Raw genomic sequence first — 17,165 nt, 5'->3', positions numbered from 1 at the left:
AAAAAGTTCTGAAGTCTGCTTTAAATGAATATTCAGTAAGTTGGTGTTTGCTGTGGTGGTTATTTTTGGGTGTGGGTTTTGGGGTTTTTTCCTTTAAGAAGTATAAAATATTCTAATTGTATTTAATTAGATAATAATTTTATACTTCTAAATTAATTTAGAAGTATAAAAATATTCTAATTATTTTTACATTTGAAAATATTCACATGTAAGATCTTATGATTATATTTAAATCCAACTAATATGAATGTAAGAGAAGAAAGCATGCCAAAACTTAATACACAAAAAGAAAAATCTCATTAGGATTAAGGAAATAATAAATTTGGTAATATACATACAAATTTAAAGTAGCTCCTAGTCAAGTTGAAATCTAAAGCAATACAATTTTTTTTCTCCTTTTCAGTTACCTATATTTCCATAATTCTCTAGATATCATGTTTTAGTTTTCTTGTCCGAGTCAACCCAAAATCTGAAGAATCCAGTTGAATGAAGTATATGCATAAATATTGCTCCTTTCATAAAACTGAATTCTAAATCTATCAGTTTTCAGTGTGGGTTTTGTTGGTTTTGTTGCCTTTTTTATTTATTTTTTTTAAATATTAAACCCCCAAATACTGGTGGGTGTGTTTTTGGCTAATATTTCATAAACCTGTCAGTCTTGAAGAAACGTAAGTTGTTCAGTAGAGGCATTATGGGAAATTAAAGAGAATACTGTACTGGGTGGAGGCAAGGCAAGGAAGGAATGCAACAATATTCCTTGAAATTTTTAATAATGACAAAGCCTGAAAGTGGTTTAAGGTTACACATACCAAGATCATAACCAAATATATGGCTTTTATTTCTAAGCTGTTTTGCAGATGTGATAGCTAGGCTGTTATACCTTCATAGAGAAATAATTAGTTTTCTGATATATGACATTTTATTCTGAACATAATTTCATAGACTCCTTCTTTCAGTACATAACTAAGTTTTGAGGCAAAGCACAAACTTTTGTTGTTGTTTAATGCCTAATAAAAATTAGGCATTAAGTGAAAATTAGGAATTTTACACACACTTCATTTCCATCACATGAGAATGTCCAAAGTCAAAACTTATTGATCTACCCCTCTATGAAAGACTAGATGGCCGGGAGTAGGACATAAAGTAGGGACACTTTCAGCAAATTTACTGGAATACATTTTACTTTAGTTATAGATAGTTGAAGTAATAGAATTTAAATACAGGTAGTAAAGAATTTAAGGAGATGCGTATGCACCATTTTCTAGCCTTCATAAAAACATCCTTGCAATGTACAAAGGTCCTGATTCTCTACCCCCTGTTGCACTAGGTGCAGAAGAATTTACAAAGACACAAAAGTTTAAATTTTGCATGCCATCTCGAGTCCATGATTCTTGCAAGCTAACTGAGAAGCAGAATTGAAATGGGGCACCACTATGAAATACTGTAAGCATCACTTGAAGGAAATGTGTGCACAGTACTTTAGCTACTATTGATCTTTTCTACTTTTAAAAAGGAAGGGTATCAGGAACAGATACATTCTAGTAAAGCATTACAGCAAATACACTGGATCAGGCAGAGATTTTTCTAAGACAGAAAGTCATGACAATAGTTTGACCTTATCACAGTGTATCTTTCTCAATAAAACTTTTTATACCTTTGCATTTTCAGCTTTTTCTTACTTGTTTCTTGGGATTTTTAATTAACTTCCAGCAAAGTTACACTGGTATGAAAGTTGCAGTGTCTTCATGCAATCTCAACAAGGATAATTTTTTAGGGTCTGTTTCTTCATTTTATTTCTGTCCTCTTGGGATTTTTTTTTTTTCATTTCTGTTTCATTTGTTTAGTTTTTGGGATCTTGCTGAGGGAGCGTTATGGAGCAGTGATTTGCTTTGCTTTGTTTTTCAAATGCAAAATTGTCTTCTGAAGCTTCAGTCTCAAACAGAAACTTATGAAGATTACTGACCTTTTGCATCAGTTTCTCAAGCACCAGCAGTGTTAAGACACCAGCTTGCTGTGAGCTTTAACAAGCCAGGAACTAGAAGCAACCTCAGGCTCTGATTTAGCAGATATTTTGTATTTGCCTTGGCCTTATCAAAACTCTGATCTGTCACTGACATTTTACACAATAGAATAGATCTCTTTAGCAAAATTTAAAAAAAAAAAAAAAAAAAAAAAGGCATCTCCTAATTTTTTAATTGTTTTGTTTTCCAAGAGAGTAATGAAGTGTCCCACATAAGTATCCAGATTGGCAACATTAGAATAAAGCACAATGCCTCTGCTCATGCTTGGGGGGTATCTATATTCCCCTGATCTGATTTCCATGGTGATGTATGCTTACAGTTTCCACAGTGCAAGCCGTGCCTTGAGACCCTCACACAAGAAAAGGAGAGTAAAGAGATTATGGCTTGCGTTGGTCTAAACTGTAAAAACACACTATATCATTCTTTCCACACAATGTTCACAGATATGAGGTCTACACTGCACTCTATGCACAGAATGAGGAAGAAACATACTACACATCTAGCAAGGTCTGAACACAAATCAGCTTTTTTATTCCAGAAATATAAACACCAAAATATTCCTGAGTCTGGAGTGCTGACAAACAGGAACACTGACTGAAGATGAGACAAATCTTTGTGAAGGTTGGCAAAACAATTCTGTGGTCTTTTATGCCTAAATATCTAGGATCTCATCAGATATAATCTGCTACCTCTTCTGACAGTGCAGTGTTAAGTTCTTCAAGGTACACAGAACCATCTGAAATATCTACAATTCTTTAAGACTAACACTTGGACAGTACATTGATACCACTTTTATTATACCCTTATCTAATCTAAAATCACAAAAGGGTTGAGTTTGGAAAAAAACATTCCTGAAATTGCCTACTCCAAGGCTCATGCTCAAAGAAGTCTACACTACAACTGGTTGCTCAGAGCCTGTCCAGTCAGGTTTTGACCTTCTCCAAGGGTGGGTACCTTGTAAGCTTTCTGGAAAACTTGTTCCAGTGTTTAACCATTCTCTCTTTTCAAGCCAAATAATCCAAGCTCTCAGGCTCTCATCCTGTGTAAGATGCTTGAAGTGTCATATCTGTTGTCTTTTATTGGACCCAGTCCAGTATTTCATGCCTCCTGTATCACAGAGTGCATTAATAGATATCACACTTCAGAAGTGGCCTCACCAATCTAAGAAGAGAGGCAGGAACACCTCCCAGCTTCCCACAAGCTACTGAAAATGCTTTTCCAAATACAATTCAGGATGCTGTTGACCTCTTTTGCTAGAAAGGCCAAACGCTGTCTCACTGTCAGCCCATTTCCCACCATGACCCTCAGGTCCTTTTCCAGAATTTTCTCCCAGGCAACTTGACCACCATCCAGTTTGGTGCATGGGGTAATTCTCCCCTGGTGCAGGACTTGGATAAATTTCATGAGTTTCCCATTTCCCATTGTCTCTAGAATGGTGAAGTCGCTCTGAATAGAGGCATGAACTGATATACCAATTACTCCTCACAGTTTTGGATCAGCAACCTGATATTCATCAAGTGCAAAGTGGAAAAATGAGCAACAAGGGGAAAAAAAGGCAGTGTACCATTTGAGAACCTATTGTAAAATTTTTTTACATTCTGTGACTTTCACTGAACAGAAATTTGTAATTGAAAATATCAACTTCACACACCTTCTTTACCTTGTAACAGAAAAACTTTCAAAATATTTGCAATACAGCGCAGCAAAATTAGCAATCTTACTCAGGGCTGTAAGCACCAGTTTTATGTGAGTTTAGAGAAGAACCGAATAGGGGATTTTGCCTGCGATCCACAACATCCACATGACTAAACCCACACAGTTTAATCAATTTCAGCTAAGTAGCCAGCCACAAGACATCTAGAGTATGCATCTGTCCAAAGGCCATCTGATCAAATATTGTTTTGACCTTATCACTAAAAGAGCTACAAACACATCAGGTGATTAAACCAATATATTGACTATGCATTTCTAACAATTTTTTTCCTCCCCAGCCTAAAATATAGTTTGCTGTCTTTCCAAAGAATCAAAAATTCACTTCTTGAGATAAATTAATGACCATGAGTTCACAAGAATAATCATCAGAGAGAATTCTCATTCAACCATGTCGCACATATGGATAAGGTCTGATTGCACAAACTCTACTAAAAGTAATTTCTCTGATTCAAAAACAATAGCAAGATTGCTGTTGATCATTCTATTGTCTGAAACATCATTTGGAAACAATCAAGGGAAAAGAAAAGACAAGAAAAATTATGGAAGGAACAATGACATTTATTAAGCATATACAGGTCACCAACAGGCAACTCTTTTTTTGATGTGTAACTCTGTGTAATCACACAAGACTGATAGAACAATACATTTTATTGGCAAATAAAATCTGAGTATTATGAGAAGATCCCATGCTTCTGAAAAATGCCTCTCTTAAAAAAACCCCAAAAAATCAGCAAGTGCATAATGAGGAATGGTGCTGCTTTATTTAACAACAGAAATGTCAATAACACTTCTGTGGTGCTTGTCTAGCTGTCAACAGAAAACAGTAAAAAAACTCACATCAAAACACTTTTTTTTTAATGTAGGTCCAACTGAATTGAATTCTTTCTGTATTTAAAAATGTATAAATGTATTATGAAGAAAAATATTTAGGGTTGTGTTCTTCACATGAAATGCCCCACTTGATCTGATATTGCTTCAATACGTAATGAAATAAAATTAAATGTTAACCTTACAGGGCAAGGGGTAGGGTGGAGGTGGGAGAAATTTTACAAAAATGCTAAAGGAAAGGAAAGAAATCAGGTGAGATAAGGACTCAGTGTTAAAGCCTGCTTAAATACAGCAAAAAAGCTTGAAGCAAACTTAACCAAAAAAGATTTGTATCCCAGCTTCTCACCTGGTGATTGTTTTTCTTGTTCATCATACTTCTGAAGAATTTCATTTCTGCTACTGATTTTATCAGCAACATATTATACTAAGAAAGACTCACCTTTAGTATTTCCCGCAACTCTCAAAGAGAAAGAAGTGGAAAGGTCTGTATTAGAGTAACCAAATACTTATACAGAATGCAAAGTGACATAGAGAAAACCTGAAATCAGAAGAGATTACTTAATTCCAATGGGAATCTGTAATATTAATCCTGCTGGTATCCCCATCATTTTTTTTTTTATAAATACCTTCCATGAAAAATTTATTCTGCTTTCTACCTGTCCCCTCAAATATGCAAGCATTTGATTTTTCTGACTAAGCTTTAGCTGCATACTTTTTAATTGTTACAAAAAATAACCAAACCAAAAGATCCCAATTATGTGGTTCATAGCCTTTTATTTTTGACCATAGAGACGCAAATGCATCAAAGTGTATTACTTATTAAAGGCAATAATTGATGGCAGATAACATGTTAAAGAAGAGTCTGCTCATAACAGCAGTTCAGCAAACACTAGTTGTCTTCTGGGAATGAGGCTATATGTGTATTTGCCAAGATAAACTCACAGACATATTTACTCATTCTGCACATATGAATATTATAAATTATTCCAAAAACATTGCAAACACTCCTCAAAACAATCAAGAGAGATTTCAGTAAGACTTTTCTCTCTTATGTCTAACAGGACATCTGACAAATTTCAAACAATTAGGTAAATTTGTGTACCATTAAAAACCCCACTCTGTTTATTATTTTACAGCTTACTTAGAATCTTTAAAAAACCAAAAAAAATTAAAACATCCCAAAAACAAACAAAAAAAGGCCCTACCCACAAAACCATGCCCCAAAAATATCCAGTCTTTCTAGGATCTTAATTAATGAGACAACCGGTACCAAACTGGCCTTGAACCTTACAAAATGAAAATTATATTATTTGGTCTTTTCTGTGCAGTTCAATACCAATGATGTGCTAAAAATCATATTCATCTTGATATTCTTAATTTTTTCTTTATTTTTGAAAGCACTTTCATAATGAGGTCAGGTAACATTTAAGAGTGTCTTAAAATGCAGTTTAAATTTTTATTGATCTGTTTGGAGTATCAGGGATTCAACTCTGTATTTTGTTTTGTTCTACTAAGGCATTGACTCTTAAAAGCATGTATTTCTGTGTGCATGCATTCATGCTGCAAAATCTTCATGTCTTACCAGTTTGTGTCAGGAGATTCTTTCAGTCTGCTTTTCTCCACACCTTTCCTAATTTCTTCCTTTCCCAAACTGAATCGACTTCTTAGATAACTTTGAATAGTGCTTGTTTAATTCCAGGATATAATGAAGGGAGGAAGTTGTCGCCACTGACTGAAGTATTTTCAACCCCTCCAGTCCTTATGCAGTGATAACATTTTAAGACTTCATTGAGATAATGAGAATACAGACAAGAGAAAGGTTTAGATAGTTGACTTACTGTCCATAGTCATTTGATGAGAGGTATCTTACTTTGTAACTGACCTGAGAGCTCAGATTTGTTCTCTCATGTTTCAAAAAATGATATTATTAAAGCTTAAGTAATAACTTTTAAAATTGGAGGGCACCCACCAGGTTAGATATAATTTTAAGTTCACTAGCATCCTATTCTCACTTCTCCCTGAACTTTAGCACAAACTCGAGAAAGTAATTTAGACTTAGTTAGCCTTGATTCACTGCAAAATTACAATACTAATGCCAACCTCTCTTGACCATTCTAAGATTATAAAGTTCATATGCAACATGGGGAGACTTCATAATGAATTTCATTATAAAAATGTAAAGTATTATTCAGATATTCCCTTGAAGCATCACTGAAAAATAGCTTTCTTAAATACCCTTTAGTATTTACTCCATAATAATCTTGATTACAGAAAAATTCAATCATAACCCCACAAGAGTATTTCCCTGCAAGCAGATGACCTTTTTCTAAGTTCTGTCTCAAAGAAAGTGGCCCCCAACATGACCAGGAATATAAACTAAGGGAAACAAAAAATCAACGAGGAAAAGACTTGTTTATTTGGGATAACAAAATCTTCAAACCTCAAAAATATTTCAGGATGCCTAAAAACTACCTTTTTCCATATATTTGTTTACAAATGAAACCATACACCAATTAGAAGTGCTTAGCAAAGATAAAGGCCAGCATACATGTGATTTTCCACTGGCAAAGTACATTAGTAGCATCTTCCACCTGCAGGGGGTCAGAAACAGAAAAAGCAAAGACGTGGTTTGGCATAAGTTATAACAATTTAGGAACTAGAAGCACAAGCTTTTCTTTTTGAGATTATCAAAGAGCAAAAGCCATCCTCTGGAATACTGAGATTTTAATTTGGGCTTTTAAAATAATCTATTGTTTGTTTCTCCCATTTACAATAGCTCTAAGTCCCAGCCTGGCATCTCCTTTTACTTAAGGCTGAAGAATCTAGTTTGGTAATAACACACAATGTTTGACACTCACAGTTTTGTGACTGTGCAAAGATGAAGCCTTTAATCTTTGAAGCCTTTGCTCTGTCACAAAGCTATACTGAGACAGTAGAAGGAAAAGGAGACCAAAAAAAAGAGGAAAATAAAAATAAACAGAAGGAAAACATGGAAAAGAGCAAGAAAAGATGGAAATGGATTGGCTGAAGAACAGCAGAATGAGGAAGGAAATTTCAATGCAATATAGATAAAAGGGGAGAAAAATAGTCCTGTCATCATTGTGGGAACCTGTCAGTCAGAGATGAGAAACATTTATTGTTCTGGCGGCCAAAGATTACAACCACAAAAAAGCAAGCATTTAAGTAGGAACTTCAGCACAAAAAAAATCTAGAGGGATGCTCTATTCAAAACAATCTTTTTCTTAGGAAAGTTTGTAAACATGAACAGCTAGATTTATGAATAAAGTAAGTGAGGGTTTATTTCAAGAAAATATAATAAAATGAAAATATGTCACTGATTAATTCTTGAACTACACTTTAAAGATTAACATCTTGTTGTTTAGAACTCTGAAGTTTAATTAAATATCCTGATGAGTTTGACTTTACTTTTTAAGTGTTGAGGCAACAAACCACACTAGTTTTAAGAAGTTAAATGTATAAATAAAGCAGAGTAGTTGTCCACTGGATCCAGAAAATAAAATAGTTCCCTTTAATGTCTGGAAGAAAGGCTGCAAAGACCATTATTTCAATCCTTTGAATGGTGACATAGCTGCCATCTGAGCAACATAATACTGAAAGCTAGATTAACTCGTGCAAACTGATTCAGGATCTTCTAACTAATGTAAGGAAAAGAGTGAAGGGATTAAAGCCTTTCCACATAAAATTCTTTCCTTTTCCAACTGTGCTTTAAAAAAGAAAAAAACATCTACTCTGAAAAAGAAGAGGTCTATATATATAAATCTAAATAATCAAAGATGAATGAAGTGAGTTACACCAAGCTTTAAACATCAGCTGAAAAAGACAATAGCGTGTCTCAAGCAGAAACAATAGCCCAGTTGGGATGTGTTTTACCCTGTACAGGGAACAATTTTAGTTAACCAGTACACCTAAGCCATCTGTATAATGAATAACTGATAGCATATAAATGGAAATTGAGTGGACAGGTTGATAAAATAAATAAGAACTGGAACATCTATAATGTTTTGTCCATTTTTGAAAAGATGACAGTGAAGTTGCTTTTGATCAAACTGTAAATGTAAATTCCCCTAGAGCTCCCTGGAGAAGGCAAAAGAAACTCCTTATGATTGAATCCATCACGCTGTGTTCATAAGTATCTATTGAAAAATTAAAATGTTAACTGTTAAAAAATATTCATCAGCAGAAGGTTAATATCCTCCTTCATCGATATTTCTCAATTTAATTGTAAACTACAAGTCTTATTAGGCATACCCAGCAGTAAACTGATAATACCACCTAAATGCTCAACAGATGTCTCTAACTGGAAACATAAAATTTTAATAGTCACTTTCTTCAGTATTTAAAGACTATATTGTTATCAACATATTTTTCATAAAGGAAGTCATGCACTTCTGTCAGTTATATTTATTACACCAAGGAACACTTTATTACAATAATGCAGATATCTTCATTCCACAAACCCCAAAGGTACTTAAAGCTAGGATTTTATTACTTGTGCCTGAGGCCAAACAAAGCTATAAACCTGCTACATTCTAATTCAAATACTGCTGGTGGGGCTTGCATTTTTGTTCCATAAATTACAGTACAATGTAATTAAATACACACCGAAGGGGTAGCCATAGAAACAGTCTTACTAATTCACAAAATTTTAAGACAAATGAAAAAAAAAAAACCTGATTTATGAACAATTCTTTTTACTCTGGACTAACTTATTTCCTCTCAAAAGGAATATATGTTAATATTATTCTATCAGTATGGGATACTGACTGCCCTTGAAGTGCTACTAAGAGCTGCTCACACTATTTACCATTATAACACCTATTCTGTTCCTGTCTAACAAGGTGCACCATCAATTGCATCAGCTCTGTGTTTTGAACACTGACCAAGTGTTTCATCCACTTGTGGATGAAATATCCAGACATTAAATGCAAAACAGTTGATGTCTGTTGTGATATTTCCTTGTTTAAAATGAGAGCACAGGCAGCACTTGGAAAGCCTCACTAGAAGTATCACAAGAGCAGGAAGCCCTCCAGTACATTGTGATACTTGAAGCTATAAGAATTTTAAATCATAAACAGTGGAATTCCCAGAGTATTACATAAAGCATACAAGTTCTTATACTGAACAAGGCTTTATATTTTTCTTAAGAGTTCTGTTCAAGTTGTGTAATATTTGGTAGACCTATAAGTCAAAAATCTAGAGCTTGCTTTACTAGCATTTTATTTCTAGAAGTATTTTAGTATTTGTTTTTGTATAATTTGAACATATTTCTGAAAAAATCTTATTATTTAATATTAACTTGATAAGGCCCCAGAGGGTCACACCTAGGTTGATCTTTTCTGCATATTCCACAGACATGTAAAATAGCAATCTGAGACACATCAGGGCTTTACTACATGTACAGTGCTTGACTGAACTTATAGAGTGTTATCCTGACTTTTTCACATCTGTCTTAGAGATACCAGTTGTTCTTCCTGTTCTTCCTTACTTATCAAGATGCCTAGACTGCTTTATAAACTTTCCTTGTCATGTTCACCATTTCCAAAAGAATAGAGAAAAGGGGATATGATTGTGTTGGTGAGGAGGACTTTCCCTGACTTGTTTGTTTTTTGTTACTAAAGCAACTGTCAATGGACAAAAGAAGGGATGCAGAGGACAAGTACTCTTCTGAGTGTTTTATGAAGTTTTAATATAGAAAAAGAGAAACCAGATGTCCAGAAGGCATAAATGAATGTTTATAACTGAATGAAAAAGTTATTTACTTTGAGTAAAGTACCAGGTTTTCATGAGCTCTCAGAACAAGCAAACATAGACAAGTTTCTAGCACATAGATTTTTTTCTGAAGAAGAACTGTCCTTCATTCATGTGTTCCAACTCAGTGTTCCTGGAACTTTAAAATGCAGACTACAATAGAATCAACAACTATTAATAAGAAACATCAAACAACCCAAGATTATCCATTTCCAAACATTAAACACATCCTCAAAAGGGAATTTGACTTAGATTCAGCATATTAAAAGCAAAAATCAACATGGAACAGAGAATGTGCCACCTGTCAGCTAGAAGTTGTGCCAACTCTCTGAAGAAAATGTGCAGCAATTCTACTCATACACACAAATGCTTAAAGTTGCAGAACATGAACTGACAAGTCCCAAGAAATAACATGCATACATATGTGCAAAAATTCCCTTCTCCAGCTCTCCAAAGTAGGTTCAATGAGTTCATACAGCACAGCAGGGTCAGAGTAAGCAACAATGTGGTTTTCTTTAAAGCATATAAGAAGGAAGCATATAGAATCTGGAATTCAGACTCAACAGAAAAAAAAAAAACGTCCCACAGCATACTCTCAAGTCCTTATCCCTGGTATCAACCAGATAATCTATTTCTCTGGAGCACAGGTCTCCTCTAGCTCATGTGCCCAGGTTTCCTTCTGAGAGAAACAAGAGCACAGGTAGCTATGAGTAAGCCATACCTAGCTTTTATTTCTGCATGGAGCTGGAAAACAGCTAATTCTACTAACCCCAGAGCTGAGGAGTTTGGTCGTGAGTGCCACAGTTCAGGTACTAAATATAAATTTCAGCTTAACTTTAATTTCTAAATTCCCCTTCAGACATAGAACAGGTGCCAAGTAAAGAATGTTACATGCAGCATGTTAAGGATGCTCTAACAACTTATTATAGAATAGGAAGGTAAAAATTAATCTTTCTGTGTTCTATTCTTGGCCTGGCAAGGCCCAGCAGCTAACAAATATTCCTAGATTTCAATCCTATGCTTTCTTGTGTTAGTAATGCTGATAAGATTGCTAGTAGACCTTTTGATCAGGTTGACAGTACTGTTCTTTGTGACCTATGATTTTCTCTTATATTTCCTGATTGTTCACCACCACTATTTCTGTATATAAGGACACCAGGAATTACTTCCAGAAGTGAAGGTAGTTCAGCAGTTGCTTAAATTCCCATTTTATTTTTCTTAGCTACAAGTGCACCCGTTTCCATACATGCTTCCAGCATACTCATTATTTTATGCCAACATTATATGATAATATTTCTTAGAGTAAAAATTTCCTTTAGGTAAAATGTCCTCATATCTAATGAGATTTTTATGAACATATCTCTGGTTCTGAACCTAATATAGGCACTATGTCATAATTCGGGAAGGGGAAAGGACAGGGAAAGGGAAAGGGAAAGGGAAAAGGGAAAAGGGGAAAGGGGAAAGGGGAAAGGAGAAAGGAGAAAGGAGAAAGGAGAAAGGAGAGGAGAGGAGAGGAGAGGAGAGGAGAGGAGAGGAGAGGAGAGGAGAGGAGAGGAGAGGAGAGGAGAGGAGAGGAGAGGAGAGGAGAGGAGAGGAGAGGAGAGGAGAGGAGAGGAGAGGAGAGGAGAGGAGAGGAGAGGAGAGGAGAGGAGAGGAGAGGAGAGGAGAGGAGAGGAGAGGAGAGGAGAGGAGAGGAGAGGAGAGGAGAGGAGAGGAGAGGAGAGGAGAGGAGAGGAGAGGAGAGGAGAGGAGAGGAGAGGAGAGGAGAGGAGAGGAGAGGAGAGGAGAGGTTTATAAAATTAACACTGGCTTTTTAGCATTTGAAAACATTTCTAATTATGTCGAACATTTTGAAAATGTCAAAACTGTTGTGTTGGTTAAAAAACACCAAACATAAAGAAGAACAATGTCTTGTCCATTCCCTTTTTAACTTTTTGTAAAAGAATTTCTGATTAAATATAAACAATTAAAAAGCATTTAGAAAAAAAGAAAGAAAGCAGATCACAGTAAATCATTGTTCTAAGGCTACAATTATTGTAACGACTTGCATAGGAAAATGTCATTACAAATATCATAATTGTCACCTTCCCTGGCTTCTAACTGCAGTATGAAAAACAATTTCATAGAAAAAAGCCATATAGTAATAATATTCTCATAAGAATTTCAAGTCTATTCAAGATTTTTGTTTGTTGGGTTTTTTTAGTTTTATTTTTTAATATCTTCCTTTTTTTCTTACTGACTCTCAAGGAGTCATCAATTCAGACTTATAACCCTTTGTCTTACTTTTTCATTGGGCCTTCCCCACAGCTTGATTATTTAACTATTCACAGATACAATCTAGCAAGATGAGTACAGCATTAACTCATTACTGCCCAGCAGCTCAGAGTAGGCTACTGCCCTTTGTCACAAATGTATATTACCATCTTTGCTAGTGTTCTGGTGCATTTAAGAACAAGTGCCAGTATCTTAGTAACAAAATCAGGTATTAGGTACTCCTATGACTGTTCTGTGCTTGCCTTTCAGATATAAGAATTGTATTACCTACAGTTTATCAATCAAGTGAAAAAACAATTGCAGCTGCTGACAACACCATTTTGCTATTCGACCTTTTGGATCTGACAGTGGTACATTTTGATGATCTACTGAACTGCAGCTAACAAGCAGGAAAACATCACTACAACCAAATTCAACAATGTTGTCAAATGTAACAAAAAATGAAATTTGTGTATATTTCCAGATATTGTTAAAAATTATATTCATACAGCTTTTTGACAATAGGTGTTAATTAACTTATGTTCTTACCATTTGTTGCATTAGGACATGCACTAACCCTATGTGTGCTATCTTTTAACTGTCTTGGGATTTTCCTCTTTAGATAGAACTATATATTTCACAGCTGACACAAATTTACACTGGCATCCTGGCAGAGAATAAAGGGAACATCAACCTCATCCAAAAATTTGATTTGGAATACAATATTTCCTATATAAAATAGTGTGACCTGTTGTTTTACTATTCAGTTCAAATGTTGTGTAGCTCTGACTCCAGAGAGAGATGATGTATGTTTAAGCCAATGTTGAGAATTGGGTATTTAAGAGCCAAAAGAAGCAGTATCTCTGTTTATATATATGCATTTTGATTTTTAGTATTGCCCAAAGGCCTGCAAAAACAGAGAATCTATAACCACACAAATACACAGCAAAACTTTTCTGAGAATCCTTCCTGATAACACTAAAGAAAGTTCTTTCTGTTTACTGCAGTGTACCTCATCTGTATTTTACACAATAAGTGAAATTTAATGAAGTCAAGCAATCAGAAAGGACAATGTCCTCTTTCACTATGTTAGCTATCAGGTTTGGAAATTCCAATGGCCCTACTTTTTTTCTTGTCAATTTTTTTTTTTTGGGATCTTTCTGTGACAATGCCTGGCCCAAACTTTGGCTACCATAGCTTAAGAAAGAGTGAATCACATTTCTCTTCTAGGATGTGTTGTCTGATGAATTTCCAGATACAAGAATAAGGTAAACAGCAGGATCCCCCAAACAAACCATGATCCACAGACACTTTTTGCTGTGTCTGTTTAATCCAAAATGCCATTCAAAACACAACAAATTTTAGTTTTTCTCCTGAAATTTACTTCTGAAGAGGCTGTGCATGATTTGAATCTCATTTAATTCACACAGCTGACTGCCACACATGAGCGAGTGCCTGATCCTCAGCCTCCTGCCCCCACAAAGCACAATCCTTCCTCCTACAGTCTGTTTAATACAATTACCAGTGTAGGTTACCTCTGCCAGGTAGCCTTTTTCACTGTCTATTAGTTTAGAATATCATCATAAAAAATATCTCTTACCAATATTCCACATATCATCCTAAACACGTGTTAACTAAACAAACCCCTTCGACAATTACCACCAATCAGCATATCAGGCATGAGAATTAGGCTTCATGAGACAGATTAAATTTTCATCAAAGCATACTCAGTTTTATGTTCTTCTGTGGTCTGTTTTGTTACTTTGGGTTTTTTTCTTAAAAAGCTGTTTTAGCAGCAAGATATAAAAATAATTAAAATAACCCGTTCATGATTGGTTTAGGTATTACTTTTAAAAGGACCCTTGCACAGAGATGCAATTCTTCCATTTCAAATGTTTTAGCAATGATAACATGAAACTTAATAATCCTTGAGTTATGAAGGCTTCAGTAGTCTGCAGAGCTACTAGCTCCACATTACCTGTATGGATTTAGATCAGAGAATTTCACAGGGTGAAATAGTTTCAGCTGAGATTTCAGCTCCTAGTCTGCCCCCAAGTCACCCCCAAACAGCTCAACAAGCAATATCATTCTATGATACAGTTATGGCTTTAAAATAATGCAGTTCCTTTAGGCCAGGAATGTATCACAGATTTTGGTTAAAGTGGTTTTGGCATTTGATTTATAAAGCTACACTGACTAGCTTGAGACTCTTTGAGAGTAAAAACATCGTAAGAGAGTGAAACAGTGCCCTTTTGAATTTATGAAACTAAACAGCAGGAAAGAAAGATCTTAGACTTTTCATTATTGTTATTTAGGAATAAAATTGAGATCAAAATAGACGCAGGTGCCTGTGGGGTTGTTAATTCAATAAACTACATCATTCTTTTGGCACATTCTCCTAACAGGAAGATAGAAAAGCAAGTTTAAAAGAAAAGTTAATTCTGAGAAAACGCCGTATGGAAAAGGACTCTTTGAAATAATTCTCGGTCTTTCTAGGCCAATGCTCAATTCAAAGATTTTTCTTTTGGTCCCCTTTTGCCAATGATCTAGTCAGTGAAGAAGAGCTAAAAAAAAAAAAAAAAAAAAAAAAAGAGAGTAAAAACTGTGCTTGAATATTTTCTATGCAAAAATCTGCCTACTTAGGAAAGCAGAGACTATTCTTTCCCCAGAAGTTTGAAAATCCATGGGATTATCCTGCTACTAAATTGATGTTGACAAACTCATCATTAACATGCTCAGGCTCATTTTCTCTGGTTTCAGGAGGCCCTTGAGAAGGGAGTTAGATAGCATCGCTCTGTCCAATGGTTTCTGAGGAGCTGAAGTTGCCATTAGGACAAGATGTTTAACAGGTGCTGCAGAGAAGCTGTAACTCCGCAATGGTATCTATGTCTCAAAAGGCCTCAGGTCATCCATGAGCTAAGAGGGACATACTCTTGCTAGAAGGCAAAACTTATCCCCTCACTGCATGATATAATAAAAATTCAAGACCTTAAAAAGCATCAGGTTTTGCTTCTTACTCTGTTGGAGCAGTAGGCAGCTGACCTATGTACCAGCAGATCTGAAATCACTACTCATATTGAAGAGAACAAGACTTTATTCCAGCCAATGGAAACTTTTAACAACTTCTTTTCATTTTACAAATGGGATTTAGAAGGCTACTTTTCTTCTTTTGGGAGAATTCTAATACCTTTTGGGTTCAAAGTGACATCTCTTGTCTTAGAAAAGGTTAGCATATTTCTTTAAAGAATCCTCTCTTCCATTGCTCTGTGGTTCATACAATTCTTTTCAGAATGTGAGTATAAAGTAGATAGTAAATCCTCTTGCTTCTATTACTTTAATATATCTTCCAATAAGGTAAAACGAAGCCCCTTAGACTAAATTAAGTATGAGATTACCTAATTGTGGAATAATTTTCAGAGAGATTAAATGTGAACCTTGCTCATAGTGAATGCAGTCAAGGAATGCAGTCGAAGGTAATGGTACCATTTTCTTCTTCTCTTACCATATAAAAAGCGATTTTCTGTGTATCTATTTACTAATTATGAACAGTAAGTCATCACACTCAGGTTGCTGTGTTTAGCTTCTGACAGTAAAGTCTCAGCTAAAACAAAACTGATTCTGATCCAGTGTAAACCAATTCAACTACTTTGCACAGACTGAAATACCCTGACATAGTTACATAAAAATGGTGACTGAGTCCTTGCTGTGAAGTCTGGTATATCTACGGACTTGGGGGTTTAGTAGGCACCACAGTGCCATAGATATGTCATAAACTGGCTTATTGATTCTACGAACTGGACTCCTGAGTCCCTGGGTGCAAGAAAGTCATCTCTTTAGTACGCCCAGGAGTCTCTCATCTTGGAGGGTCTTGGGTCTTCAAGTCTCCCTTAACACAACAGGAGTTTGGGGTCCCTTCGGCCATTTAGGCTCAACATTTTCAGAACACAGATTTAACTTTCTCCCAAATATACTTTTTCTGAACTTCATCGTGCTAGAACATATTTCAATCCCCTTTGGAAAAGCTTTAACTACAAGTCGATTTTTTTTTCCAGATTTCTTGGAAAACAAGCCACTCTAAATGCCAATATTCTTTTATTCTTTTAATTAAAAATATTTTTCATTTTTTGTCAAAAGAATTCACAAGTTTTTTTGACTTTTACTCATCTAGGAGAAGTGAATTCCACTTTCTTACTGTTGAAAAATGCTAACGGGTTTTTTTCTTGTTTTGTCCTTTTTTCTTTTGTTATGATAAATTTATTTTTTCCCCATTGGATGGGATCAACCCAGATCTCCCACAGACACTTTGCTGTTATTAAATATTACCAAATTCCCCTTTTTGGGCTGTTTAAAGAGAAGATGTTTTCTCCACAGGTGCTCCCTCCATACTTATATTGACCCTCCATGGGTTATATAAGTCACAGCGCCGAGCTAACTGAGAATTCCTTGCTGCTCATGGATTTAATATCCTTACTTCCAGTGTGTGATCTGGAATACATTACTCTGCACTGCTTTCCATGTAGCTGTGAGATTCCTCTCTATTCTGCCTTCCCAATGGATAAACAATGATATGCAGCAGCCACA

Source organism: Melospiza georgiana, chromosome 1 (genome assembly GCF_028018845.1).
Source record: "Melospiza georgiana isolate bMelGeo1 chromosome 1, bMelGeo1.pri, whole genome shotgun sequence".
Classification (NCBI taxonomy): Eukaryota; Metazoa; Chordata; class Aves; order Passeriformes; family Passerellidae; genus Melospiza; species Melospiza georgiana.
This window is presented reverse-complemented; position numbering follows the sequence as displayed.